The sequence below is a fragment of the Calonectris borealis genome, chromosome 18 (assembly GCF_964195595.1).
Source record: "Calonectris borealis chromosome 18, bCalBor7.hap1.2, whole genome shotgun sequence".
NCBI lineage: Eukaryota > Metazoa > Chordata > Aves > Procellariiformes > Procellariidae > Calonectris > Calonectris borealis.
Window position 1 is genome coordinate 10514122 of NC_134329.1, and position 11597 is coordinate 10525718.

The window sequence follows — 11597 nt, forward strand, 5'->3', positions numbered from 1 at the left end:
TGAGGGCGGCGGGATAACCGTGAAAGAAGCAATAACCCTCCCCAGTAGGTTTGACTGATAGAACAAACTGCAATGTATCTGCTTTAAGAATTTTCTGCCCCTTCTGATGTTTCTCACCCTCTATATTTGTAACCATCCACTGAGCACACAGCAATGAAGCTTTTTTTAAACTTTTTTTTCCAACCAGTGTTGCCTTAGCTTTTAAGCTTTATTTAAAACATGTAACATCTCTAATCCACATCATCTTTGAAGAAGATACTGGATTTTGCATAAACAAAAAGCTTTGCACTATGAATTCAGGTTGAGGCTGAGTCTAGGATGAACAGTTTACCCTCTTCAGAAAGATACTGTGAATTAGTGTTGAAAAGTTTGATGTTTCACATTGGTAGGAATTTAAGCCCCAGCCAAGACAAATGTATCACTTAGCAATTTGTGACTAGACTAACTGATATGCTAGTTTGTTATAGCCTGCTTTGAAGATCCTACGTGCGATGTGTGTATTATCCTTACTTACAGTATGATAAATCAAAATTTCCTTCTCACAAATGATGTCTCATCCACTAGATGGCTCTGTCGGTAAGAGAATGAAATACAAGAAACCAGAACTCTCTGGAAGGAAAAAATGCAAGAAATGTGACTTCTGCTATAAAATCCATAAACTCAGTGCTATTACAAAAGCTAGCATGAAAATACTCAGCTAATTTTCTTTCCTCTTCCAGCACTCTTCCCAGAGTGCTGGCTTCATACACACCCAGGTTATTCCAGCTGTTGCTTGATGCTGTATATTTCCCTGGTACTTGGCTAATTGGGCATGTGCGTTTAGGTAGGTCATGCAGATTCCTCGAATTCAGCAACTTAAGCTATCTGTTTCTCTGGGACAGAGGATACTATGGATACATGCAGCTGTCTGTTTTTAACATCTGCCTTTATTTGTCACTTTTTTCATCACAGATTGCAGCATTTCTTTTCATTCTTTGCCATTGCTTTGTGTGTGGGCTTGTAAACCTTTTCCTGTTCAGTGGGTTCAGAGCTGACTGTAGCTTCCTGCTTTTGACAGGGAGAGGCTATTGGCCTGAAGCTTTGACACGAACTTGCCCCTTTGATATTATTAGTGTAGATGCCTTTGAAGTATTCATGTGGGACAGAGAAGATACACTGCAGCCATGCAAAATGATGTGTGGAGAAGTGGAGGTAGAAATTCACCCAGTCGTCTTGAGTCAAAACCGAGGTTGTGCTCTGGTACAAAAACAGAGGGGAGATCCTGATAACAGCAGAGAAGAGTTAAATGGTTGGAGCAGATATTGCTTGAAAAAATTGCTTTGCACAGAACTGTAGGACTTTTCCTCACTGATCGGGTGCTTTCATCCCATACATGTGCAGTTCTGCTCTCCAGGTGTGTCTAATTTATATTTGAACCTAAAGCTGTACTTTAGTTCATTTTCCAAGGGTACTCTGCAAAATATCAGTCTGTGAGGTATTGTGTTATGATTGAGAGAGGCTGGGAAGGGATGCTGTGTAAATGAGATAAGTGGCAAGCTATGGTGTCTCTTCTCTGAGTGTAATTACATGCCACATTGTAGAAGTCCTGTTCTCCAAGGTAACAGAACTTGGTTTATACCAACTCTTAAAATTGCGAGAGAGGCAGCAGCCTCTTAACCTCTGCCGGTGAAAGGCAGCAGTAAAGGGATGTGGCCCCTAGATCTCCCATGCCCTCCAGAAAACCTCTTCCAGAAGGGCAGAATGGAGTGGAAAATGTGAATTTCTGGTGCTGGTGGTCAGGATAACTGTCCAGTCTGTGTTTCTATTTAAGCTTCCCAGTGAGCTTCATTTAAAGTAGAGATGTCCTATTTCCTCTTGCCAGTAAAATGTGAGCAAGGATAGAAGGCTGACGTCCCAGTGGAACAATGGTTTGGTAAGGTAGCAAAGGGTGGAATTCTGAGGTCTACAAGAAAGTGTCAATGATTTGGTTTCTTATTTCTGAGCCACGGTTCAAAATGGAGGAAGGGTTCTCCCGGGGTTCTTTGATATTTCCATCCTGACAGAGGCAAAAATTTAGATCTGGACTTGCACGTTACTACAGCTAAGCTGGTTTCAGACAACAAGACCTGGTCTTCCTCCTCTCACATTAGATAAAGCTAACTTCATGGGACCCTCCTGCATTCAGTGTTTCTTTGGGAGGAAATATGGATACACCACGTTTAAAGCATGGTCCAGAATGGCCTTGAAACAAATGCTGATATGGGCAGTGTGCTGCAGATTACTTTGCAAGTAAGATGATACTGTTCTGTTCTGCACCTCCTCATCTGCTCAGGGACAGATCACGCCTGCAGACAGAAGAGCTACCATATGACTACAGCATGCCGATGCCTGAAGTAGCCAAAGCAGTGCTTGTCTGCAAGTACTTTCCCAGATCGAGTTGCATTTTAACTGCTTCAGGTGTCCTGTTGTTGCCCGGTCCTGTAATAATAGTTCTTGATAGTGTCAAGCGTGCTTTGGAGGTAATGAATAAGGAAGTGCCACCCTCCTCTGCTCATGCTAACTGTTCCTCAAAGACTAGGCTGTGGGAATTTTTAAGTCAGTGTGGAGGCTGACATTAGCGTGCAGTATGACCAGTAGGTTCGGCGTGTTTTTACTCCACCTAATTCAGACGTTTAATGATAAAAGTATTCTGGTTTTGTGTGTGAATTGGTTGTTCCTAGTAGACAGGCTATTTTTCCTGGCACAGGACCAGTCATTGCATAAGCAAGTATTGTGCAGCCCTCTGCTGCTCAGCAGAGACTATTGGAGTCTATGAAAAGTGGAGATTTTCCAGTGTCATTAATTCAGGGGAGAATGTTGAAGCGCTGGCAAAGAAACAGACTGTATCCAGAAGATATGTAGTTATGCTGGGAGAAATGAAAAGAATGGCAGAAAAACACTATTATTGTTCTTTTGTTTAGTGAACTGCTTGCAGCGAACATTTAATTTGTTCTTCATTTTCCCCTGCCTGGGGACTTAAAATCTGATGTCTGGTTGGGAGTTTCCCTATTTCCAGCTTAGTGGGGAGATGCTAGTACATCTACTCCAGAGCAAACCACTGCTTATTGTGAGGCAAAACTCCTCACGTTTTGTCCCACAATGCCTAAAATGTTAACAGGGAGTGGGACAGAGCACTCAGCAGGAATATCAACAGCACTGGGCTGGTGATGCAAAGGGAAGGCAATGGGAATGCCTGGATTTGCAAGGAGATGGTGTGTTATATGGAACTGTCCCTTTAGCTTGTTCATGGCTCCATGCTGTAAAGTGCCTGACCGCTGCTTTCATGTGCTTTTCTTTACAAAACTGTTACAGGGTATAAAGACATTGTCACTTCGCATTTCACAAAGGGAGGTGGAGACCAAGCCACGAAGAGGTTCAGACCAGGAGTTGAAGACAGATTTGGGCCTACAACTCCTGCAGAAACCAATGAGCTAGGCATCTAGATAATTTTCAGTACTTATCCTTAAGTGACTGGTGTAACGGTGTCCCTGGAGCTCAAGGACAAATTCTCCAGAAGCCCAGTGAGTGCTCTAACTGCTGGATCATCCCAGAAGTGATGGTCTCTGAGCATTGCCTCCTGCATCGGTCTCCTGTTGAACAATAAACCACTTCGTGGTGGCTTATTGGAGTGAATACTGCTTAGGATATTCAGGCTGCTTTGCTGAAGTCCCTCAGTGGCATCTGGAAAAGTGCAGTTTTGTTGTTTCTGTTACAGCTGTTTTGTACCCTCCTTTCTGATTTCTCTGCTTTCCTGCAACAAACATCAATCCTACTTGTTAGGCAATTCCAGTAAGGCCTGAATCTGTGCTATCTTGATTTATTTTAGTCCTCCTTCCTTAATTCCTCCCTTAATTTCATCCTTAAAGGACATGGACTGATGTTCCCTTCTGGAGAATAAGAGAATGTTACCTGTAAGTTTGTAACAGCTGCAGGTGCGATCCTGCTGTGGATTCCTGTGCTTCTGGCAAACATGTTTACTCACTATAGGTAAAAGTGAAAAATGCCTTTGTGGAGAAGTGCTTTCAGGGAAACACATGAGACTGTGAATCTGGAGAAGAGGTTACAGTCTCTGCCTCTGTTCTGGAGGTTTATACTAAGTCGCTTGACAAGATAGTAGTACTACTTTCCTTGCAAGGATATGGGAAAGATAAATCACTGATCAAATGATCTTGGTTACTGTGGTAAGAACACCTTGCAAATCACTCTGCCCAGGTGCAACCAAAGCTGATGATTAGAGGATTAGTCTTATTTCTAATCTGCCTTTCAGGAGGCTTGGTTCTGTTTTCAGGGTAGAAGCCTCTCCACCCCACTTGGTGGAAGAGGACAGACCTCTGCAACACAAATGTGCATTGGCTGTGTATTCCAATTTTGAATGTGTTGAGTGCAATTTACATCTATAAATAACAAAGAAGATATTTGTTGTCTAAAAGTAGGAGCTGTCAAGGTTGTTGTGTTTGGGCTTTTTGGGGAGGAGGGGGAGTTTTGGGGGAGGTTGGCAGTGTTTAGCCCACATTAGAGACACAAGCCAGGCCACAACTGTAATGAGCCCACAGCCTCAAAGATGTTTTGGAGTACTGCAGCTGATGGCCCTCAGCAGACATGCTGTGAAGCTGAGAATGTGATAATACATAGACCCATGTGGTGGTATTTTAGATTGCTTATTGATATCTTTACAGTCTTGTAAAATCACAAGTAAACTGCAGGGTGAATAGGAACTGCATAGGTTTTTTTTTTTCCCCTGACACAATATCCAACTGAGAAACAGAACTGAAGTGTGGAGATTTTCACTCTTCCATAACAAAAAAGGTGTTGCTGTTTGTTGCTTCACAATTGAATGAGCTCCTTCCTGCATAAATCTCGTGTCTCTGGAACAGCTCCATAGCAAGCCTTTTTTTTGCAAAGCTCAGTCGTTAGCCAATATTGTTCCTCTTTGAAGAACACTATAGAAAAGTACACATCAGAGGCACCTTCAGAACCAGACAGAGTGCGTCATTTTGTCTGCAGTCTTGCTCACCTCTTGCTTTTGAGGGCAGTTTGGATACAGCAGTAGGAAGTGCTGTGGTTTGGGAAAAGGAGTGAATGCACATAAAGGAAATGTTGCTTCTTCCTTTTCTCTGGGTATTTGTTAAGATGTGCTGTCTTTGTTTTGTCTTTTCACTACAACCTTTTTTTCCAGTTAATGAGCCAAATTTGACATGGAGAAAGTGGATGAAGCTCTAGGGAACTCATTAGAGGTTTTTCATGTCAGAATTTGACTCCAAATACATGAAGTCTAATCCTAAACGTTGGTAGAGATGTAGACCATGGCATGTGCTGAAACCTCTGGCTAGAGACTGTTGGGAGGGTCCAAGTAGCAGCCCTCACTTTACCTCGTATCCGCATTTGAGCCTTGCTTTTAGTGTGTGTTTCAGCTATCTCATTTTGGAACGTGATCCTATCCTTAGGCTGAAACTAATGCTATGGGACACACTGATCCCGCAGTCTAAGGGTTACACTGGGGATACTTCTAGCAGCAGCCTTAGCTTTATTTTGACACTCTGATCCCCCAATCCTATCTTATACCTTGTCTGTCTCTCTCTGAACCCCAATCCCAGTGATGGCTCCAGTTGTTTTACCTAGTGGGGGGTCTCCCCAGGCAGGTGCAGGGCACCCACCCAGCCACTCTCTCGCTCCCCCCTCCTCAACAGGGCAGGGAGAGAAAATAAGATGGAAATGCTCGTGAGTGAAGATAAAGACAGGGACGTCACTTACCAATTACTGTCACGGACAAAACAGACTTGACTTGGGGAGAATTAATTTATTGCCAGTTAAAATAGGTTTGGATAAATTAAAAAAAATATATTAAAAAGGACAAATTAAACCAACACCTTCCCATCCCCACCTTCTTCCCAGGCTCAGTTTCACTCCTTCATCCCTGACTTCCCTAACTGCCCTCCCCTGCGATGCAGGGGGATGAGGAATGGTGGGGGTTGTGGTCAGTCCATAACAGGCTGTCTCTGCTGTTCCCTCCTCCTCACGCTGTTCCCCTGCTCCAGCGTGGGGCCTTCCTATGGGTCGCTGTTCCTTCAAGGCTGTCCCCCTGCATGGTCATCCCACGGACTGCAGGGGATTCTGCCCTGGTGCCTGGAGCACCTCTTCCTCCTCCTCCTCTTCCTTGCTCTTCCTCTGACCTTGGCGTTGCAGGGCTGTTTCTCACACTTTTTTTCCTCACCCCTCACTGCCATGTGGCATTTTGCCCTTTCTTAAATACACTTTACCAGAGGTGCCACCAGCTTCGGAGCTGGGCTCAGCTGTGCCCGATGGTGAGGCCGTTGCAGAACCGGCTGGAACGGGCTGTGCCCGGCTGTGCCCAGCAGGGGCAGCCTCCCCTCACAGAAGCCCCTGCAGCCCCACCGCCAGCCCCTGGACGTGGGCACCCAGTGCAGTGCAAGCTGGACGTACCTCAAAAAGATGTTCTGGTGGATGCACACTGCTGTCCCTGCCCAGCTCCAGAGCACCTGTCCCAGGATGGAAAAATGTCTTCTCTCCTATAGGACAGCTGAGCTTAGTGGTTAGGGATTGCGTTTTTCTGGCTTGGCTTAATTTCTGCTTAGTGAGGGACAGCAGGAACGGCAGGTAGGAGCCAGGCATTGCCTTTTTTCCTCCTGCTTTAAAGAGGGTCCTTCTGCGTGTTACCACAAGGGAGTCTCTATTATGGTCTTCCGAAAACAGACAAAATCTGGCAAGTCAGTGAGGGCCGCCAATTTAGAGGCAACTCAGTGAGCTAATAGTATTGCTAAGGGACAGAAGCAGCACAGGCATTAGCAATGCAAAAACTGAGGCGATGCTGCCGCCTTTTCTGGTCCTGACCTTTCAGTTCAGAAGGTGACAAAACGGCCGATCACTCCTGTTGTCCTCGTGCTGTTAGCAGTGGGGAGGCAGGAGGCTCGGGGGCTGCCAGTGACAGGCTTGCACAGGCACAGGGCAGTCCTCTCTAAAATACTCATATTCATACTAGAGCTGAGGGCTGAGACCCAGGTGAGTGGACCTTAGAGCTGGAGACCCTCTGGGCTGTTGCCTCTAAGTATCTGGTTGCATGTCAAAGCTGTTCCTTTGGTGTCCTCCATTTCACTCTCTTTCAACTGCAGTTTCTGAAAAACTAAAACCCCAAAAAACTGTAAAATGAGCAGTTTGGTTCTGACTTATTCAGTTGCAGCAGAGTTCAGACAAAGGTGCACACGTGAAACTGTTGGCTCTGCAAACCAAAAGATTTCAGGGGATCAAGAACAAAGCTCCACTCAGAAGTCTGACATGGACACCCAAAGGCAGCTGCTGCTGCTGCTAGTCTGGGAAAGTGCCTTTTTCCAGTTTTCTGTGCCATGTTTGTGCTTGATGAGACCCCATGTTTTTCAGGGGAGTTACACAGGTTGATTAAGGCCCATGTAGTTGTTCAATAGCTTTCCAAATGCTTCCCATCATTGTATCCAACCTGGGACAGATTGCCTCAAAAATGGACTGGGACGAATAATCCTCCCAGAATTGGAGGAAATGGCTGATCAGTAAGCAGCAAAGTATCCTCCACCCTTGTGACACGCCCTGCATGCAAGCTGAATAAACCTGATACTGTAGAAAGAAATGTCAGTGTTTTTGTGGTTCACTTGCTTTTGAGGCCAGTTTGGTTGCAGCAGGGGGAGTGCCGGGCTTTGGGGAAAGGAGTAAATGCACGTGGAAGAAAAACTGACTTTCCTCTTCATTCTTCTCCTGGGGAAGAGTTACTGTGTGGTTATTGTGTTTTGTGGCTATTCTGATTTTGAATTGGCATCACTGAACTGGAATACTATCAAGTCGGAAAGGAACAGAAGAGATTCATAATCGAGTACTTAGTGTCTCAAAGTAGATCAAGATGCGGTCATGGCTTCCCGGAGTGCTGGCCTCAGCTAAGAGTGTTCCGGTCTATTTTGTTTTGTGAACTACCTCTTGGCAGCCTTAAACCAGCTATTGCATCTATTTCAAGAGCACTTGTTTAATGCCAGTAAACTGCAAAACAGATTCTCTTGTCCATTGATAATCGTCCCCAACTGCTCAGAGCTGGGGTGGCTGGGCTTTCTGCCAGCTGCCCTTGAAGGCTGTTATACCTGCTGTGCTGTCAAGATAGTGTAGTGATAAGAGTTCGTATTGAGACACACCACTGACTCATCTGAGCTGTGAAACAAATGTGATCTGGTGGTGGACAGAGTGATCTCTAAAGGCAAATGTTTAATCCTCTCTCATTTGCTTTCTTAAGATGAAGCAATTTATATTTTGGCATCTTTGTCAGCAGCTGTCCACTAAGGAGCCTGTCAGCCTGCCCCAAACAGTGCAAACTCCTTCATCTTCCAAGTGCTCGTGATGAGGAAAGAGTTACAACTTGAAAAGAGAGCCTTGGCAGTGCAGAAGAGAAGGGCCTTGACAGGTTTTGAAGTGTGTGAAATAAAAATAGATCAGACAAGCCTATGCTTCCAGCTGCTTTTTGCATCCTTACCTCAATAAAATGATTACCAGTTATTTAGACAGAGTCACAGGAACGAGGGAGGCTTGTGGTGGCCTCTGTGCTAAGCATATTGCTACCTGGAGCATGCTAAGATGGTTATCCTGGGTTTTGTGGTCAGAGGCTGAGGTAAAATAAAGGATGGAGGTGTGAGGAAGGCGTTGTTCAGTTAGGTAGAGAGGGAACAAGTGCATTTCTGTTTGAGTAACTGAAAAGGTATGGCCTGTTCCTTCTTCCCTCTGCTATCTGGCACCAATGGCTTTATTACCTGTGGTGCTGCTCAGCATCCCCACATGTGTGCACCTCCCTACGGCTGGGCTTTGCAGGCTGACTCTGCTAGAGCTCTCTGCTGCCTGCCTGACCCCACGCAGAACCCCAGCTGACAGTGCTCACCAGCGTTTTCAAGTGAGATGTTGCAGGTGTCCCTGGGAGCATGCAAGAGGGTGTGCTGTGCCGGGTAGAAAGCTGCCTGCTGTGAGGGAGCTGCTGGCGGCACAGATTGGTGGAGATGGGAGTTCACTGTCTCATGCCCTGCCACTATGTGATGGTAGATCTGAAAAGGGACCAAGCAACTGCAGGACGAGGAGGGTTTTCTGTGGGGTATTTTATAAAGCCTGGGAAAAATAAGATAGTGGGGAGGTGTGGCATGCTTTGCACCCAAAGACCTCTCCTTCCAGAAGACTGCTTTTGAAAGGTGTGCTTAAGTGTCTCACTTTGACATCTATTGTGAGACTGATCACCTGAGAGGTCAGGTCTGGGTAAGGGGCTGTGATAGTACCCTGTGCAGATGCAGCTTCCTCTCTGCTACATGACATAGGTCCCATCGCAGGCTGACCATCTGCATCCTGCAGGGAGAGGGAGGGAGGGAAGGAGGCTGGGAAACTGCAAATGATGGAGATAGCCTAGTGTGTGAGTCCTGACGCTGCGGTGTGTGTGCTGCTTTAAGTAGCTGAGCTTACAGCCCTGCACCAGCAAGTATGGTACTGAGGAGAGTACTGAGTATAACAGGGATCCATCTCTCCTGCTGTGTTATCTAGCAGGAGACAGAAGCTCACTGCAGGGCAGGCATCCCCTAATTTAGGAGCGTAACAAAGCTGGTCCCTCTGGGTATCAGTGAGGAGACCTGAATTAGCAGCTCATCCCTTTAATCCCTTTTGAGAGCCCTGAGCTTTCTCATTCAGTGCAAGGAAAAGCTCATTTGAGTTGTGTCATCCTCTCTGGTTTGTGAACTCGGCTTTTATGAAAATAGCTTCCTCTGGATTTGGGGCCACCAGGCCTGCTCCTTGAGCATGTATCTCATCTGTAGGGAGGCACTGGGGCACTTCTCAGGTCTGGAGCTGGATGCACACCAACTGTGCTCCCGCAGAGTCCTTCACCTGTCAGTGCAGTCAGGAGCTGGCAGGGAACAGCTGGGTGTGCTGTGATGTGATAGTTTCTCCACAGCTAAGTTGCAGCCCATCGGAGTTCATCCAAGAAGCAGTGGCAGTTTCCTAGGCCCAGACTTCATAATTTGCATTTGCATGTATTTATTCAGAACCAGTTCTCCATGGGGAGGTTTCTATGGCAAAGCAACCAAGTATGGAGGAATAAACACAGATCCCACAGCTGCTCAGCTGAACTAGTCTGTTTTAAGCCATGCTTTATCTCCAGCTGGCAGCCAGGCATCGCTAGCGATTAGCACAGAATTCCCTTGCAAGGGGCTAATGTCTCCTCTCATCCTGCTGATTAGCACAGCTCAGACCAAAACCACAACTTTCAGCAGGGCTGGAAACAGGTTCCACAGATCCTCCCTGGGACTGGGCCAGGGACTCTGCAGGGAATCGCTGCATCAGTGGTGGGCTGCACGCTGGGGGTCTTGCTTCATTTTGGGGGATGCCACTGTTATGGAAAGGCTGTGAAGATGCCTTGATGCAGAGCCTTACAGAGACAGTGCTCAGAGCCAAAGACCGAATGCTCAGCATCCCTGCTCCCTTTCTCTAGATATGCCACTGACTCACCAGGTGGCTCCAAGCCTTCATTTAAATGTTTCGTGCCTGAGTTTTCTTCTTGGCACAGGGTGCTGCTCTGCTTAGACTGTAAGAGTTTAAGCAGATATTGCTAGCATTTGAAATGCTTTTCATTTTTTGCTGAAGGGTATTTTGGAAGGAAAAGAAGAAAAAGAAAAAATTAACACCATCTCTTCCACAGCAGAGGAGGAAACAGATACCACACTGAGAAGAGAAAAATGAGTTGTGAGAAGAAAGGCAGGTGGTGGAAGCAGCACGGCCCTTCCCCCAGTAATGGGAATGGCCACTTGAGCAGCTCCGTTTTGGCTTTTGCAAAAGAATCTCATGCTCCCCAAATACAGTCTTTGCCATAGAAATTACTCCACTTCTCCAGATTCACTAGAAGGCTTTAAAAGTGTGTTTGGGTGACAACTGTGCTGGGGAGCACATGCTCCCTTCCCACCTTGGCTTATTCTGGGGCCTGGCTACATTTGCACTCCCTGTTCCCCACCTTCCTGGCCAAACATCGTATTCTGGCTATGTCAGGGCCTTTTCTCTTCCACCTCCACTAGGATGGGGCAGCTAGCACCTGGCCCTAGCTATATTTGCTTTACCTTGTTGTATCTTCTGCTCTTTCTGGTCAGCAGGACAGAGACTTTACAACACTTCTGTTTGCAAGTTAACAACATGAAGGTTACAAGGTCCTGCTCCAGTGACCAGAGTCAGGTTGTCATACTCAGCTCAGTGTCTAAACGCAGCTTTTGCCCTCAGGGGACTGGATTTATCTGGGGCTTTTGGCAGTTGATCAGAGACACCAATACCTTCCAGTGCCCTCACACTCTTGGTCCAAAGGGATAAATTACTTGATAAATATCACCAATTCGCTTCTTGCAATGTCTTGTAAAATCAGCAAGGAGCATGAAAGGTGTATCTATTTCATATAGATTTGTGTGGCTTAGTATATGAGAGTTGCTTATGTATGTCGAGACTCCCAGAGAGAATCAGCAGAGGAAGGCAAAGTTACCATTGTTAATTTAGGAGGGCCAGGATTTATATGCATTTTTTAATATGCCTGATTTCTTTAACTT